The following is an 18,692-nucleotide window of genomic DNA, read 5'->3' as shown; positions in this document are numbered from 1 at the left end:
AAAATAATCCATTGCTCAGAAGGGACCACCCCACTTTCTCCTGTTCACCCCACAGGATTCCACTGTGCAAAGAACTGGGAACAACTCATGTGAACCATGCTTTCCTATTTCAGGTCAAAATGGAAGCATGCTACCATTTTAGCACAAATGTGCCCCATTTTAAGTAATTGGTTAGGGACGCAAAACTGCACATGCACACACACACTTCCTGTTCTATCTATGGCACAGCTTGATAGTTTGAAACACAGAACATAGCAAGATGTCTTATACAAAGTCAGACCACTGTTCATCTTGCAGAAGACAATCTACTCCAGTGGTCGGCAAGGTTTACTTCACCTGAGCTAGTTCACTCCAGCGGAGTTCCTTCCGTACGCCGGATCATGCACACCCCCGTGATTTCCGGCGTCTGCACAGACGCAATTTCCAGCGCAGGGGAAGCAAGTTCCCGCGCTGGTTTAGCGCAGCACACAGGGACTCACCAAGAGGGTGGCTCGGTTTGGGGGCAGCTCGTGGGCCAGTTAAACGACCCTTGTGGGCTGCTTGTGGTTGCCTACCCCCTGATCTACTCTGACTGCTGGGAGTTCTCCAGGTTTTAAGACAGAGGACATTTCCACTCCTGTCTGGAGAAGTTGAGTTGAACCTGGGACCTTCTGTATGCAAAACAGGTGCTCATCAATCTACGTCTGGAGGGACAAGAGTTCTCCATCCTTAACATAGCGTGTACCGGTATGTACTACCAGTGTCTCATTCTTATGCAGGGAGAGGGCACGGATGTTGGTGGAATCCAGTTCCAAAAGGCTGCAGCTATCATGACTGGCAGCCAATGATGAAAAGTAGGTCTGGGGTGTTTGGGGTATTTTGTTAGCAGGGGGAGGGTTGTTTCTGTTAGGTTTTTGTATCTTTATTTTAGTTCTTGTTTGTGGTTACAAGATCTCAAGCAGTGTCCAAATGCACAGCAAAAAGTCAAAAACTTTTCAAAAATATGTAATGTAAAATCACTGAATGGCGTCAAAAATCTAAAACAAGACTTGCTGCATCCTTCCTAGGCAATGCTAATAGTGCAACTCTATGCATGTATACTGAAAAGCAAGCACCAGTGAGTTCCAAGGGACTTACTTTGAGGTAAGGGTGTACAGGAATACAGCCACAAACAATATGAAAAGTGAAACTAGACAAAAACAACCGCATAACTTTATAAACCTCTGTCATGACTCCCCTTGAAGCGAAACAACCAAAGAGAGGAGAGACCAAGTGGCCCATAAAATCTGGACTAGCCTTGTATTTTCAAGCAAAAGGCACATCATTTCCAGAACTAAATTGGAAAGTATTTTTCTTTGCTCAGTCTTCAAAGAAGAAACTCTGTGCATCCCTCCCAAACTGCCAATGTGTTGACTACAGATTTACTCCATCATACCAATCCTTCACCACAAGAATGCAACATTCTTTTAACAGCAAAAAAATTAATAATTAGTGGCTAGACTAGATTTCATATACAGCAACATCTGCAAATCATAGTGTTTCACTTAGCAGATCAAATCCTTTTTAAAACCACAAAACCAAGCACTGGTTTTATTTCAAAACAGCAGAGGTCAAGTATGTTACCTTCCCACACAGATAAGGATTTGTGACTCATCATGTTTGCCTTATCACCATACCCAACAGTGCAGTTTGACTCAGGTTTACTAAGTAAGAGAGAAACCGAAGTTTTATTTTCTTATCCTGATGTTTCCATTCTAGTTAGGGACAGGGAAAATGTCTGAACTACTGGGAAGGCCTGAATTTGAGTATCAAGCTGCAAGAATGACCTTTCTTTCTTATTTACAAATTAACAAATTACCAGGTCTGCATTGTATTGTATCCACTCAATTGTTTTTAATAAACTTAAATAAGAAATTACTGTACTAGTCTTCTAAAAACAAAACAAAACAAAACAAAAAGCAAAACTTAACTTTTTACTACAACCAGCTTATGTACCAGGAGGCTAGAAACAGGTAACGTAAAACCATTTTTAAAAAATGATTTGGGGGTGGGGGCGATGTTCCAGAAAGTGACAGGCCAATTAATTTTAACTTAGTTCTGGGGAAATAGGTGGACAGCATGATTATTAAGCATACAAAATAATGTGAAGGATTAACATAGGTTCAGCAGAGGTAAATTCTGTCTCACTAACCCTGTATAAAGGTAAAGGGACTCCTGACTATTAGGTCCAGTCGCGGACAACTCTGGGGTTGAGGCGCTTATCTTGCTTTATTGGCCAAGGGAGCCAGTGTACAGCTTCCGGGTCATGTGGCCAGCATGACCAAGCCACTTCTGACAAACCAGAGCAGCGCACGGAAACACCGTTTACCTTCCCGCCGGAGCGGTACCTATTTATCTATTTGCACTTTGACGTTCTTTCAAACTGCTAGGTTGGCAGGAGCAGGGACTGAGCAATGGGAGCTCACCCTGTCACAGGGATTTCAACAGCCAACCTTCTGATCGGCAAGCCCTAGGCTCTGTGGTTTAAAGTGTATAGAGTTCTACAAAAGCACATAGATTGGGGTGATCCAACACTGTATACTTGAACTTCCAAAAAACTTTTAAGAAAGTCCATCATGAAAGCCTCCTGAGTAAACTTACAAGTTATGGATATAGCTTGGTACCTGGTTAAAGAACATGAAGCAAAGCATAGAAATAAATAAACACAAAGTTCTCACAATAAAGTGGTGTAAATGGAGCTTTCCCAAGGACCTACCCTAGAACTAGTGATTTTTAACTAGGTTATAAATGGTCCAGGAATGGCAGTGATATAGCCAAATTTACAGATACTGTACAAAATTATTCAGGGTAGTATAAAGTATAACAGGTTGCAAAGAACTCCAAGAGTACCTCCCAAAACTGTGCATGGGCAACAAATGGCATATGAGGTTCAATGCAAACAAGTGTAAAGTGATGTACATTGAAGATAACAATCTTAGCTTTTCCTAAGATGGGGTATGAATGATTGATTGGGAAAGAGATTTTTGGTCATGGTAGATAACTCAATGTAAATGTCAAACCTGTATGCAGAAACTGTGAAAAAAGGCAAATTCTAGATCACTACAAAAGGCATCAAAAATAAAACTGCCAAAAACATAATGCCTTTATACACACCTGTGGTGTAAGCAAACCTGGAATACTGTGACTGTCCACATACTTGCAGAGCTACTCCATGCAATAAACTGTCTAATGCCCAATAATCATAGCTTGCAGCACAAGTCAGTCAGCAGAGGCAGTGAGTTTGCATCCCCTTGGCAGAAGTGGTTTCTGTAGATCCCCTCTCTGACACCTGTGATTCTATGACCTTCTGGGTTGTATTCCATATTAGATCTACTCAGAGCAGACTCATTGAAATTAATGGACATGCAACTCAAATACATCAATTTCAGTGGATCTATTATGAGAAAAACCTATCTGAATAAAAAATCAACTGCTTCCATAAAGGCACAAAAGAGACTGGGTTGGATGAGAAATCATAGTTTTGCTGAGTAACCTGATACCCTACAGATGGGACTGGCCAGTTCAGGATAAAACATTTTCATTAGTACTGATTGTATATACTGGAGTAAGCAATAAATGCAACCAAGGTAAAATCAGTACCGCTTGGAATATTAAGCTATTTTCTGTTATAGTATACAATCTTTCTAACAAAACTTACTTGTTTAAATAACATTCTTAGTAGTGTATCAAACTTGAAAAAAAGAATTTTTAAACTTGAGCTGCAAGGAAAAATAAATAAAGCAAAGTTGAAGTCAGACTGGAAGAATGATCACTACTTGTGGTGTGTGCACACATCACTTTTCAGGTTTTTAGACTTCTTTACCATTTCAAAAACTTGCAAATCCTGTTTGACAGTTACAGTGAGACAAGAGAGTGTACAACATGCCATGGAATCTAAATTTCTCTTTTAAATCTTAAAATAATTGTTTGTCTCCATCTGTGTCTTGGAAGCAAACAAAATTCAATTACAACTAGACTTGCGAGGTGTAGCTCCTTGAGAATGTCTGTCTATTTAATCTAAGTTACTGCTTTTAAAAAGCCCAGAAAGGTTAATTAACCATCCTTAAATTTCCCACCTTCTCAATCTTGATTTAAATATAAAGCATCACAGTTTGATATATCAAACCGATTTGACCATCACATCAGAAATTTGTTGTCTAACAAGAATAAGAAGCATTCCCCAGTACCAGAGAAAGTATACAAGGTGACCACACCACACTCTCATGCACACACATTGCACCCACCATATACATGCAGACTATAGATATACATGAATTTCACCCTCACATCTACACAGCCACACACAACTTGCCTCTGCCCAACTGCATCTCTCCCTCATCCAAACACATTGCATATAAATCTATCCTATGTAACAGAAACCACACATATACACCTTCCACTCCACCCTCTCTCTCACACACACAAAAAGACCACACATACATGCAGTGAAGGATATGCCTGGCACCAGTCCCATGGCTGGCAGCAACAATAAACAGACCTCTTCACTCATCCCTTTCCCTTCCTGTGCAACTTTTTTAAAAGCCCCTCAGAGAGAAAGGAAGTGCCCACTCCTAGCTCAAAATGGTTGCAGAAACTTCAAGCAAACTGAAGAAATGTGGTTCTTCCCCCACCTGGCACTTGTTTTAAAGGAGTCCCTCCAATGGGAAAAGGAAGTGCCAGCCACCAGTGAAATGAGGCTGGCCAGCAACAGCACACTAACTTGAGTGAACAAGACTATTCCTGATGTACCCTCCTTTCCCCCCCACACACCAATTTTTGTTTAGTTAGGGATTTTTTTGCCTCTGCATGGAACAAAAGAAGTGCCCACCAACATGTGGCTGGCAGGCAAGGTCACTCACTCCTCTTCCCCCACCAGATTTTTTTAAACAGGCCTTCCATGTAAGGAAGCATCCACTGTCAGCTCCATGTGGTTGGTGGGCCCAGTGAATGTCTGGATCAATGCTTCAGATTGCCTCGTGGACTGCAAGGGTGGCCTTCTTGGCACTATGGTACCCACAAGTGCTGAGCTGAAAGCCCGTGAAATACAATTATTTTATAAAGGGATTGCAAACCAGTGGGAAACATTTCCTGCCTAAGCTGCATCAAATCTAACAGCAGTTCTGGGGCATCTGCACTTACTTTAAACTAGACTTGCCTAGGTACCATTCCTCATATGAACAAAACAGGCAGAAATGAGAGCCAATAAAAGAAAAATCCTGCATCTGTAAGAACTTGAATATGTTGGTATTACACAATACGTAAACCACATATATTCAGCCAGTCACATAAAGACAAAATGCAGATGCAAATATTGAGCATGTCAAAGCAGTTTCTTTTTCAGGACAGGGATCAACAAATCAGGAGTTGTTTATCGTAAGTGGTAAGCCAGGAATAAACCATTGGCTACCACTTGTAGCCCACCCATTGGAATTAATGAAGTAAAATGCTTAGGGGAATGACTATATGAGCAGCTCCTACAGGGATTTATATATATATAGTTAATAGAGGAATAACTGATTCATGTTGCAGCTGTATGTACACTGAAGGAGACGAAAGTATGAATCATGCTAATGAGGTATACAATGGAAAGAAAAGGTCACAATGGTTCCTACTATATGCATCTGTATTCACACTATGAGGGCAGGGGGAGATTATGTCATCTGGACAATTTCTGACATTTAACATTTGGAGCTCAGAGAAACTGTCGATGCAGTGCCCAGGTATCAGCTCTATATTAAGTCCATGTACAATTCCTCCCAAATGAACCTCTGAGCACACAGATACAAAAGGAAGAGAAGGGGTTCGATCTTATGAAGACATCGGTACCTGGTTTCACTACACACACACACACACAGTCACACGTGTCACACACAGTTCTCAATCACAACAGCCAACCATTCTGCCCAGATGATGCATTCTCACTCAGCAGGCTGAAATGGATTCTTGTAACAATCTCTAAAGAGGAAAAGCTTCAATCTGAAATCATGCCAGAGGCAATATAGACCCATGAATTGTTTCCTAGTATACCTGTGTGTGGGATTAATGAAAACCTTAATTAAGATCACTGTCTATAGCTGTGAACCCAGACACCTCCATCACATACATACTCCTCTCTGTAAGCTACAGCACACACTTTTGATGGGATGCACACCTCACGGGGGCGGGGGGGGCCACACCTAACAAATCCCCTAACTGAGGAGGAGGAACAGATAGGGCAGATAGGGCACAGCAGTCAAAGGGTGAACTCACCTGTACCCAGTGATGCCTCCTAAATCCACTAGAATTTGAACCATGATCTCCTTGATACAACTATCTTGAATGCTAATCTATCTTTACATCAAGTTGGGATTACTTCCTTTGGCCTCACTCTTGCCATTTTCTAGCAGCGAGTTTGCCTAACTAGACCAACTGCATTAAGAACTAACCCCAGCGTACTTTTAGAAGTGAACCACAATGTCATGCAACATGCAATAAAGGCTTATGGTAAACTTTGTGGCAGCTTTTGTAATTAGAATCTAGAATCAAGATCCAACTATCATAAAATTACCCCATTACAGAAGACAGGGGTTTCTCTCATTACAAGCATATGGTACAACTTTAAATTTTTACCAACTGTACAAAGATTTTCTTGGACTAGATGCCCAATTATTACTACATATAAAAGTACTTGAGCTCCTTCAGTACAAAAACTTCCTCCAATGTTCAATGCTCATTACCTTCAAATAACTGCATGGGGGGTTCTTGAAGAAAAGAAAAGCAATGCCATTGGTCTGTTTTGCTTCCCTTTCCCTCTCAGTTGTGAGGGGGAAGAGCAAGGAAAAATAGTCCCATGTGAAACCTATCCCTATGCTCATTTACTCAAAAGTATGCCTCAAGACTTATGAGACTTGCTTCCAAGTGCCTAGTCTGCAACTATAAACATACAATGCCTCATTTAGAAGCTAATGTAAGAACCAGATCCCATTATAGAAAAAAATACTAATTCCTTAGAGCTAAACTCAACAGCCACTTGCTCTACTGCCATTATAATCTGTTGAACTGCTACCATTCATTTCTTAAAACTGTTCCAAGAGCATTCCTTATCTGCCAAACAAGTATATATTTACAATCTGTTTCCACACTTCTTTAAATTAGCATTATTCATTTGCATAACACTTTGGTTATTGTAAGATACAGTGTGGAGACTATCCATCTGGAAAAGCAGAATACTTAGTATGTTATCAGAAACCAATGACTTTAGAAGCACTACAAAAATGATATGGGGAAGCAAATTCACAACCATGACTCTATAGAATTTTGTATTATAGACAATTTTTAAAATTGAAAATGCATTAACACAAAGAAAGAAATTAAAGCCCCTCACAAGTGAGGGAGGGGGAGTACTCAGTAATATGTTAGGTTTGCAAGCTGCAGAATCTGATGTCATGTGCATTTCAGTACTTTTATTCAATAAAGAACAAAGTGAGATTACCGTACATATTTTACAACTATGGAGTATACCATTCAGAACTCTACAGTGATAGCCTTCCAGTTTAATGGCAATAATTACTATGTTAAGTGGCTTCTTAATGTTCAAGAACACAAATTTTGCTAAAAGTAGTCTGAACTACATTTCGCTTATTGGTATACTTGAAGGAAATTAATGAAAATTCAATCACATTCTAAAAAGCTGTTACTAATATGGTTCTCTCTCTAAAGAGAACTTTTAAAAACTTTAATGTCAACAAAGCAGCTTTATTGGTTCATATTTTTGTGATTAGGTAAAAGAAGCTTTTACCATTCTAATAAAACATATACTTCACCCTTGTACCTCAAACAACAAATCATTCACCAAGGGATTGTGTTAGTGAGGAAATCACAGCTGAAGACAGTTTACCAGGCATTGATAAGATGCTACAATAAACAAAACCTTCAGGGATGTCCCCAGCTTTAGAATAAGCCAAAACCACCCAGCAGTATTACAATCAGCACCATCCCCACACCAACCAATTAAAGAGATATCCCTACATCATACCTAAATAAGATCACCCTAGAATTGCTAAAACCCACAGATTCAGAAGTAGTTCCAAAACTACCAACATAGGTTCAGTCTTCCCAACCTTTTAAGACCCCAAACCCTCCTTTAGGCTAAACATGCATTGGGGCGTTTGTTTATTTTACCATCTGTAATGTGGCAATGCAGCAAGGGTCAGGCTGCAACCCTGCCAACCAGCTGAAGACCAAGGGATTAGACAACACTTTGCAATGCATGTCAACTTTAAAAGTGCAGGGGGCGGGGGTGAGGAGGCTCCTGCCAACGTTGGACAAAAAGGGGTTTGCAGGCTAACATTTCCAGTTCCTAGTTTTCGAAAAATGATCACAAGCGCCAGGGAGAAATAGAGGGAGAGCGCTTGTAAGGCAGAGAAGAGGGTGTCCTCACCCAAGCCAGGAATCCCGGGGCCCTTTTCTTGGCCTGTGACGGTGTCATGTTTTGCTCTGGGAGGCTGGCTCCAGGGAGCGAGAGAGAGATTAGAGCAGGCCTCCCCCCCCTCCCTCTCTCTCCGAGGGCCTGGCACACTAGTATCCAGCCTGCCGGCCTGCCCTCACACGCACTGGCTTTTCTCCCTCCTAGAGAGAGCTGCTGCCCAGAGAGGAGCCTTCTTCGCAGGGCTGGGTCACTTATTCTGCACAGGAAGATGCATTGGAATTCGCGCAGGCGCAGTCCCGCTCGGAATTAGCCCACCTTAAAATAAATAAATAAGAGGAAAAGGGACGGGAGACCGCGGGGGTGGGAGGGTCGCTCCAGAAACTCGTCGACACCCCCTTGCCCCCCCGCACGGAATGCAGAGCTTTCTCCTGTCTCTGAAGCCCCCCAAAGCGAGGGGGAGAGAGAGAAAGGTGTGGGGGTCTAGGCTCCCACAGCGCCCCCTCCCAGGGACTGACTAAAGGTTTCCCCACCTCCCCATTCGCTTCCTCCTCCTCCTGCTGCAGCCCCCTCTCCTCAGCCACTGCCCCCCCTCGAAGAGGGAAACACCCGCCCCCCCGACAAACACGGGGCCTTTTTGCCGCGCGTCTCCCCTTTTTCCCCCTCACAGGGGGCAGCGTGGTTCGTGCGCCTCTCCCCCCCCCCCACACCGCACCCCGGCCTCCCCTCATTCCCTCACGACGACGTCGCCCTCCCGCCCGGCCTCCGTGAGGCAGCTCCAGGCCCGGAGGAAGGCGGAGGCTGCCCGCTCGGTCCGCTCACCTGCCCGCCGCGGCTGACAAGCCTCCCCCAGGCCGAGCGACGAGAGCCGGCCGCGAGCAGCAGCCCCTTCCCCCGCCCCGGCCGGGCTACGCTTCGCTCGGGGAGCGTCGTCGACGGCGGTGGCGGCAGCAGCAGGCGGTTGGAGGCGGCGGCAGTCCGGAAACGCCAACAGCAGGAGCGGCGGTGGCGGCGGCTCCTCAGCCGGGCGCCGAGGGGGAGGGGCTTGGGCGGGGAATGACAGGCTCGGGGGCGGGGCCTAGAGGAGGAATGCGGGGGGAGGGGCCGAGCAGCGCTGCATTATTTATTAGCCCTGGTACGTAGTCTTGTTTAATAGTAGTATTAGTGCTGCATTATTCATTAGTAACAAGTATTTTTTATTTTATTTTAATTAGGTATTCATCTTCCGGAGGTGTCGCCATGCTTATCTCTTGAGGCAAAGAACAGCGAGTCTTGTGTCAAGTTAAAAGCGCGGTCCTAAGCATACACCTAGCACCTAGCCCACCTAGCACTCCTGCCCACCTAGCAGTTCGAAAGCACCCCTAAGTGCAAGTAGATAAATAGGTACCGCTTTATAGCGGGAAAGTAAACGGCGTTTCCGTGCGCTACGCTGGTGCAGGCTCGCCAGAGCAGCTTTGTCACGCTGGCCACGTGACCCGGAAGTGTCTTCGGACAGCGCTGGCCCCCGGCCTCTTAAGCGAGATGAGCACGCAACTCCAGAGTCGGTCACAACTGGCCCTTACGGGCAGGGGTACCTTTACCTTTAAGCATACATACTCAGGAGTAAGTCTTACTGCATTTCAGCGGGGCTTACTCCCGGGTTAATGGGGTAGGATGCCTAACACATTTATTCAGGCATAAGGCTATTGTTATTATTACCTTCCAGAGGCGTGGCCGCGTTACGTTCTTGCAGCTGAAAACAACAAGTGGTGTGACATTTTAAAGGTGCCGGCCTAACTGTGTCTGCTCAGAAGGGTAAGTCCTATTGCATAGGGCAGTGTTTCCCAACCTTTTTTGGGCAAAGGCACACTTGTTTCATGAAAAAAATCTCGAGGCACACCACCATTACAGCCCCGTGACGTCAGCGTGCAGCGTCACGCCGGGAGGGACGCACGAAAGTGTAAGTTTCAATTTTTCCCCCTCCCCCTTGCCTTCCTTCTGTGCCAACCGCCAAAAAGCCAAGAAAAAAGCCAAGACTTTAGGGCAGCAGGTCAACACGGAAGAAGCTCCTACCTAAGGACAGGTGCGACGGCCGTGTCCTCTTCTGCCACACTTGGCAGCCCTGCCTCACGGTCGTGACTCCCACCCTGATTTCTCCCCGCAGGTCGAGTGGCACAGGCAGCCCAATGTGTCCAGCCCAGACACAAGCCCCGCTTCCCCACTCTAGATCCTGAATGCGACCAAGTGCTCTGGACTCCCGAGCAGGGTGGGAAAGAGGACTCGCATCTGGTAGCCTCCGGGCTCCTCGCCTGCTCGAGGGATGGCATTGCAGGCAAGCTGCCGGCCGTCGCCATCACCGCCCCCTCATGCGAGTGGACCTGCCCGGAGTGGTGGGCCGGGGGAGGCTCGCTCTCTGTGGGGATGTGGCCCGCATGCGCGGCCCCGCTTCCTTCTGCCCAGGGCTGAGCTCCTTACCCGCGATCTCAGTCTCGCGCATGCGGATCCCACTTATTCCGAAGCTTGCGCCACTAGCCGGGGCTCTCACACCGTGCCAGGGCGAGGCGGCGCGGCCCACTGACGTCATCGCGGCTCGCCGCCACCCTCGACTTCCCTGTTCCCTCCCCTCCCTCGGGTCGCCATGGTTACCGAGGACTGCAAGCTGCTCGGGCGAGCGTGGGGCATTAAGTGGGAGAAGGAAAATTAAAACTAAATTCGCCTGAAGGCCGCCTCTCCGGATATGAAGCTATCTTTCGAATTTTTTAATTTTTCCCGCGGCACACCAGGCAACGTCTCGCGGCACACTAGTGTGCCGCGGAACACCGGTTGGGAAACACTGGCATAGGGCTTACTCTCAGATAAGGCTGCACAACACATTTACTCAGGCATAAGGTTATTATTATTGCCAACCACCGTTTTATTGTGTTTACATTAGTAACCCTGTTCCACAGTAGTTATTCATTAAAAACATGTAATATAAACATTAAAACAGATTAAATGTGACAACTCCCACACCCAGACGATTATGATTTATTGATTCGGCTTGCATCCCACTCTTCCATTTGAGAGCTCAGAACATCTTTAGTGAATATTATCATTACTCATCTTCCAGAGGTGTAGCCATGATAAGCGATTGCAGCCCCAAGCGGGTCTTGTGGCAACTAAAAAGTGTGGTCCTAACCATGCCTACTCAGAAGTTAGTCTTATTGCATTCAATGGGACTTATTCCCAGTTAAGTGGTTAGGATGCCTATTGCATTTATTATGGCATAAGCTCTGCCTCATATATATATGATGTGGGTGTTGTTGACAGGAAGAAGGAAGTATTTGAAATGTTGAGAATCACGTTATTGACAGTGGCTATTCACACATGCAAAGCAACAGTTCCTCTTGATAACAGACTTCTTTTTGGCATTTTGGTGCCAATGTCATTTCATTGACATTGGTGTCAATGAACAGCTAGTACAATTAAAAAACAAAACTTTGTGTTGATTCAGTTCACAAGTGGTGGCACTGAATCTGCAGCAGTTTCAAGGTGCAGTCTCTTTTTGTTCAAGGGTTTCTGCCTTAAGTTCAGTTGCTTTACACAGCATCCTGGGAGGCTGAAATATTTTTGCACTGGGGAAACAATACTCAGGGAATTAACTGGTCCCACAGGTTCTTTGGGTAGCAGGGCTTCTGGAACCAGCCCACCTTCCTGTCCCCTCCTGCATATGCCCTTTCCCTTCTAATTCAGGGTCCTTGGGTCATCACCTGTGTAATGTTTCTAGGTCAACGACAGATATAAAGAATTAGGAGTAGTTTTTATAAAACAAGCTTTATTCAGAGTAGTCTCCAAGACCTTCTGCTGGAACTGAAACTCAAGGCCTAAGGGACGGCCCAGGGTCCTGTGACTCCAGAGGTAAGTCCTCAGATTGCCAAGCCTTTAACCTTGAATAAGTTATAAAATGTGAACAAAAAATGAAATGATTTTTTTAAAAAACCCATAAGATTATTACTATAGACATATATGTTGATTCTGCTGCATGAATTGCATAGACACAGATGTATCTACTATGGAACTTAAGTGATCTTGACTAATGAATTACACTATACATTTTACACTCTACATTTTAGCACATCTCTCTATAAGTCGTTCTGGAGATTTTATCTTTCTGGTAGAACACCTCAATGTTTGTTCTACAATAACCAGTAACTTGTTATTTGCTGGTTTCAGTTTTGGCCTTGACAGACCTTGATAATCCTTTCCAGATAAAAGATTCACATGAGCACCAGTGTTCAGTTTAAATGAGATGGATATCTCATTCACCTGCATAGAGAGAATCCAGTCGCTTTCACTAGTCTTTCTTGCTTTTGCTACATTAACATAAAACTCATCTGAAATACCTTCAACAGTGTGCACCTGATTTTACTTTCTTTCTCTGGCTTGGTAACACATTGCAAAATTATTCCTATAGTTAAAACAGCTCCCCCCCCCCCCATGCTCAACGGTTTAGGACCATGCGGCATTCCACATTTTTTGCATGCTTCTTTCTTTTGTATTATTATTATATTTTTATTTATACCCTGCCTTTTTCCCTGACGGAATTTTAGGTGGCTCACAGATATCCCTCTTCTCACAGTGAGAGAAGCTATTTCCACTTTTGAAACTCGCTTCCTTATACTCTGCTCCTTAATATGCAAAACAGATTGCAGATTGCACCCAGGGCTGTTGGGACAAAAAGCAAATTGTGTCTGTTTCCCCCATTTAAAAATAAAAGCCAGAGTTGTTTGGGAAAGCAAGTCCCCTATGCAGCAGAGAGCAGAAGTAAAGAGATACGTGGTAGTCGTTATATTGGCAGAGATGAGGTATAAATTTAGCTGCTGCCCTAGTCAAGAGAAGCCCAATTGCCTAGAGAGTCTTAGTGTTTAGCCTACCTAACCTGCAGAAACTGGATCCCATCTTTATATAACAAAAAAAAATCATCTCCCACCTCACCCCCGTGGCACACACCTAACTCTGCATAGGATCAGAAAACACACTGATTTCAATTAAAGACTTACATATATGTTTCTGACTCCTATCTTCTCTGCACACTTACCTGGGATGAGCCTCATTAAGCTCAAGTAAACATGCCTAAGCTTGGGCTATTCTTTCTCGCACTGAAATCAATTGAGCACTAGAAGTGCTCTGCTTTGGCCTTTAAAGTTGGAGAGAGGACTGGCCATGCCATTTCAGAAATAAAACATGCACATTCCTTCATTTCTTAACATGTGTTCGTGTGGAATGAGGTGAGGCCCAGATTGTGAATTTGTGATGAGCCCAGCAAAATACTCATTGGGTCCTGCATAGGCCTGTAGCTGGGGGCGGGGGGTGACCCCCCAAATGTCCTTTTTTAAAACAAATAATTAAATTTGTTACAGAAAGATTAAAAACAAAGAGGAAATCCTTTGTTTTACTTCTCAAGGGCACAAATGCTAATTTTGGAGTGGGTTGGCAATGGAATCTGCCTAGTATGAAAACATCACGTGAGAAGGGCCAGGAGGCAGAACTTAAAATGGAATGAATTTTGACAAGCCAGGTCAATTTGTTTTTAAGTATCTAAAATCACTGTTGAGGGACTTGGAAGGTAGGCAGAATTTCCCTGCCTGATAAATGAGTTGGCAAACAAACACCTGCTATATGACTATGATATCCATTCAAGAGCTATTATTCTTCAAGGAGGTGGGATTCTGGGAGTTTCTGCTTGCTGGGCTGAGGGGTGTATTTTTTATGTCTTGTCAGGTGGGGGTGCAAAGGATGTGAAGCTATATTTTCCCCTGGCTGGAGGAAATGCAGGTCCGCAATTCATCACCACCATTATTACCATTGTAACTTCAAAGCAAACATTCATCATAAGATTGTTTGCTGGAAGTAAATCCAGAACAGCAACTCTTCTGTGCAAGGCAAGGTGGTGGCACCATCCTTCCCTGATGAAGAGAACATTGGATCTAACCCTTTGTCTACTATCAGTAGACTGCTGTTTTGGAAGGAGAATGTACCACTGAGAAGTCAGCAATAAATTCAACTAACTTGCACCAACAGATTTAGGTAACTCTAAACCTGCACAGCCTCAAATTTCATCATACCCAGGGGTCTACAATGTTTGGCCATACATGGAAGTTCCAGTGTTCCTGTCTTAAATCTTAGAGGAGTGGCTGAAGTACTCAGTTAGTAGAGATGTTACTTCTTCATTAGAGAAAAAAAATCCTGTTGCAAACTCTGACTCAGCATTTGTAAATGCAGGAGACTCTGAAGGGGAGCAGGCAAATGTTTTCCAGGCACACATAGTAAATTGCCCATAAAAGTGCAATGGATAATTTTCCGGAGCAAGAAAAGCGAGGATCAACAGGAGAAACTATTCAGAGGAAAAAATGTGTAGCCAAGTGGTGGAAAATAACAGATACTATGTGAAATGTATTGCTGGAGTAAATCAGTTTGTAGTGGTCAATCAGTTGCCTTTCAGGGGCGATTCAGAGTGTGAACAATTAGGAGTAGATGCAGGTGGTTAGCTGAATTTTCTATGAGAAAATATTTTTAAAATTGCAACAAATTGTGAAGACTATTCCTGCAAGTGCTAAATATACTAGCCCTGAAATCCAAAATGAAATCCACAGCTCGACTCAAACAGTTGTACTGTAGATTTTTTTCCTGGAGCAAATGGTTTAAAGTACTTGTGTTGTGTTGTTGGTTGATGAGACTAGGGACAAACAAGGCATTGAAGATATAGAGTTATTCCTGATTTTTTAACAACCTTTTTTGTGTTAATTGTTGGCAAGATAATTAAGAATTGTTGAAGTTGCTTAGTGAAAATGTTTGAATGTGCCTAAGTTGCAGGACAACTCCAAAAATAAGAGTTAATTAAAAGCATTTCACAGTTTTGTCTTTAAAAGGACCTGCCAGATTTTGATGTGTTTTTAATCTTTGTTGGAAGCCGCCCAGAGTGGCTGGGAAAACCCAGCCAGATGGACAGGGTACAATTATTATTATTATTATTATTATTATTATTATTATTATTATTATTATTATTATTATTATTATTATTATTATTATTATCTGTCCCCTTAAACAGCTCCATTACTTTTTGTCCATCCCTTCCCCCGCCCCCGAACTTTTAAACTGGCTTCAAGCCTGGTCCTGCACCAGGATGTTCCCAATAGACCGTGCCAAAAATGTACTTGGATATTCTGTTACATTATATAGAAAAAGGAAAAACAGTCGTATGTTAGTAACTAGATGATAAGATGCAATGTTGAGATAATACTTACAAAGGGGTGTGAAGCAGTTGTACATATTATACTTTTGTGGACTCATCCTTCCAACACAGTGCTTCCCAAACTTCCAGTAGCTAAGAGCAGGATCCATTATGGAGATGTGGCAGAATCACCTACCACCAGCAGATAGGTGCAAGCCCAGGGCAGCATAATCACGCAGGGAGGCAGCAGACAGCTTCCTCTGGGGGTGGATGCTTTGGGAGTGATTTCTTTCTTGCAGTTTGGGAGTTCTCAATCTCATGAATGGATGCCTAACTTGCTATCGCTGAACAATGCTGTTTGACAATGCTGCTGCACAAGCCAGCTGGTCTGTTAAAAGTAAATGTCAGAAATAATCTTTTCCAGCCATCAGGGCAGGAAGTGTGCCATTGTTCTGCTATCCTGGTCAGCTAAAGCCCTTTTTCTTTTTCAGAGAAGTGGTTTAAAGTTATTTGTTGCTAGATGAAACTGCTGACCCACACTTGTATCCCTAGGGGTATGAATAACAAACTATTCATCAAGTATTGTCCTGGTCAGCTTTACTGTAGGAAAATGTTTGAGGAGGCAGTGATGGCTGGCAGCCTAGAAACCCACATCACTCTCCAAACAGGGCTGCTAGCCATGGCCATAGGCAGGCCCCTCTCCATATATCTCTGGAATGGCAAGTAGGGGCTGGATTTGGCCCTGGGTGCTAGTTACTCCTCTATTGATATATGGCCTGAGGTTCCACCGAAAAATGAGTGCCTCTTATTTCCTTTCCACCAAACAACAGCATAAACACCTGGTTGATAGAACTGGAAGGCATCCAACAGGACGTTTAGCTGATCCCATGCACCGAGGCAAAACATTCTCTACTTAAAAGCATCCCTCGTAAATATTTGTCCAACCATACTGAAAACCTCTCAGTTTATTCCAGGGCTGAACCACTCCTAAAAGCAGGAAGCTTTAAGTGACATTTCATTTACATCTGACCTCCTTCCACTGATTTTCTTGCCTTATCCACTGGAGTTGACCTTTTTCCTTTTTCACCTGTTATTTGCAAACTGTCAACATACATCCAACCTTCATATTCTTTTTTTTTAATGATATTTATTAAAAATTTAAAAGTTACAGAAGAAAAAAAGAAATAACAATAAAGTAGAAAAAAACAATAACAAAACACATAAAACATATAAAAACCATACAATAATACAGCAAAAAAACAACAGACAAAAAAGAAGCTAAAAAATACATCCAATATTCCATGTCTTTGCCTTTCCTTAACTTATTTCATCAACCTCCTCACACCTCCCTTTTTTTGTATTCTAGTTCAATTCACTATTTCAGCAAGTTCTTCCCATCTTTCTCAATTTTGATTCTATAGTTTTAACGATCTAACCTTAAATTTTTCCAATTTAACCCAATATCAATCAACTTTAACTTAATTCTTTGTTGCATTTCTACTAAAACCATGTTAATTCATCCCCGCGTCCTTCTAACACTCATTAATTTTACAATGTTTCTGTAAGTATACTTTAAATTTTTTCCAATCTTCTTCCACCGACACTTCTCCCTGGTCTTGAATTCTGCCAGTCATTTCCTCCAGTTCCATATAGTCCATCAACTTCATCTGCCATTCTTCCCTGGTAGGTAGATCTTGTGTCTTCCAGTATTTCGCAATGAGTATTCTTGCTGCTGTTGTAGCGTACATAAAGAAAGTTCTATCTTTCTTTGACACCAATTGGCCGACCATGCCCAGGAGAAAGGCCTCTGATTTCTTCAGAAAGGTATATTTATATACCTTTTTCATTTCATTATAGATCATCTCCCAGAATGCCTTAATCTTTGGGCATGTCCATCAAAGGTGAAAGAATGTATCTTCAGTTTCATTACATTTCCAACATTTATTATCGGGCAAATGATAGATTTTTGCAAGCTTGACTGGTGTCATGTACCACCTATAAATCATTTTCATTAAATTCTCTTTTAAGGCATTACATGCCGTAAACTTCATACCAGTGGTCCATAACTGTTCCCAGTCAGCCATCATAATATTATGTCCAACATCTTGTGCCCATTTAATCATAGCAGATTTCACCATTTCATCTTGAGTATTCCATTTCAACAGCAAGTTATACATTCTTGACAAATTCTTAACTTTAGGGTCTAACAATTCTGTTTCCAACTTTGATTTTTCCATCTGGAAGCCAATTTTTTTATCCAAATTGTACACCTCCATTATTTGATAATAATGGAGCCAATCTCGTACTCTGTTTTTTAATTTTCCAAAACTCTGCAGTTTTAATCTGTAACCCTCTTGTTCCAAAATTTCCCAATACTTCGGCCATTTGGCCTCCATATTGAGTTTTTTCTGAGCCTTTGCTTCCGTTGGTGACAACCATCTTGGGATTTTATTTTCTAGCAAATCCTTATATCTTATCCAGACATTAAACAGTGCTTTTCTTACTATATGGTCTTTAAACGCTTTGTGTGCTTTAACCTTATCATACCACAAATATGCATGCCAACCAAATACATTATTGAAACCTTCCAAATCCAAAACATCCGTGTTTTCAAGAAGCATCCATTCTCTCAGCCAGCAAAAAGCAGCTGATTCATAATAAAGTTTTAAGTCTGGCAGGGCAAATCCACCTCTTTCTTTAGCATCAGTTAATATCTTAAATTTTATACGAGGCTTCTTGCCCTGCCAGACAAATCTGGAGATATCTCTCTGCCACTTCTTGAAACAGTCCATTTTGTCCAAAACCTTCATATTCTTTCTCTTGTCTGAACACGCCCAGTTACTCCATCCCTTCTCGATGTACTTTGCTGTTTTATCACCAAGGAGGTCTCCAGGACTTGACCCCTGCAGCATACGTCCCCCAGCCATCTTCTCCAGTCTCATCCCCTCTCACCTTTAGAGATGGACTGACACAAAGAAATGGAGCATGCACATGATCTAAGATAGGAGGGACACACATGCACAGAGGGACACACATGCACACGCACACCCCACCCAAACAGTCCACACGCATGCCCACACT

At 43.0% G+C, this 18,692-nt stretch overlaps 1 protein-coding gene and 1 long non-coding RNA gene across 2 annotated transcripts in view; one reads left to right on the top strand and one right to left on the bottom strand.

Moving 5' to 3' along the window:
- GARRE1 (granule associated Rac and RHOG effector 1) overlaps positions 1-9,383 on the bottom strand; it is a 57,044-nt gene extending 47,661 nt beyond the window's left edge. Inside the window, exon 1 of the mRNA XM_081203366.1 lies at positions 9,245-9,383. The gene's annotated coding sequence lies outside the window, so the exon portion shown is untranslated. The remainder of the gene's footprint in view (positions 1-9,244) is intronic.
- A 627-nt stretch (positions 9,384-10,010) lies between these two features.
- On the top strand, positions 10,011-15,374 carry LOC308592135. Its single transcript, XR_014010387.1, has 3 exons — positions 10,011-10,024; positions 10,128-10,216; positions 14,162-15,374. It is a non-coding gene; the product is annotated as an uncharacterized lncRNA (long non-coding RNA).
- The last annotated feature ends 3,318 nt before the right edge of the window (positions 15,375-18,692 follow it).

The sequence above is a fragment of the Podarcis bocagei genome, assembly GCF_964188305.1.
Source record: "Podarcis bocagei genome assembly, chromosome: 7".
Taxonomy (NCBI): domain Eukaryota; kingdom Metazoa; phylum Chordata; class Lepidosauria; order Squamata; family Lacertidae; genus Podarcis; species Podarcis bocagei.
Note: the sequence above shows the minus strand (reverse complement) of the source record. Positions and strands in the feature narration are given on the sequence as shown.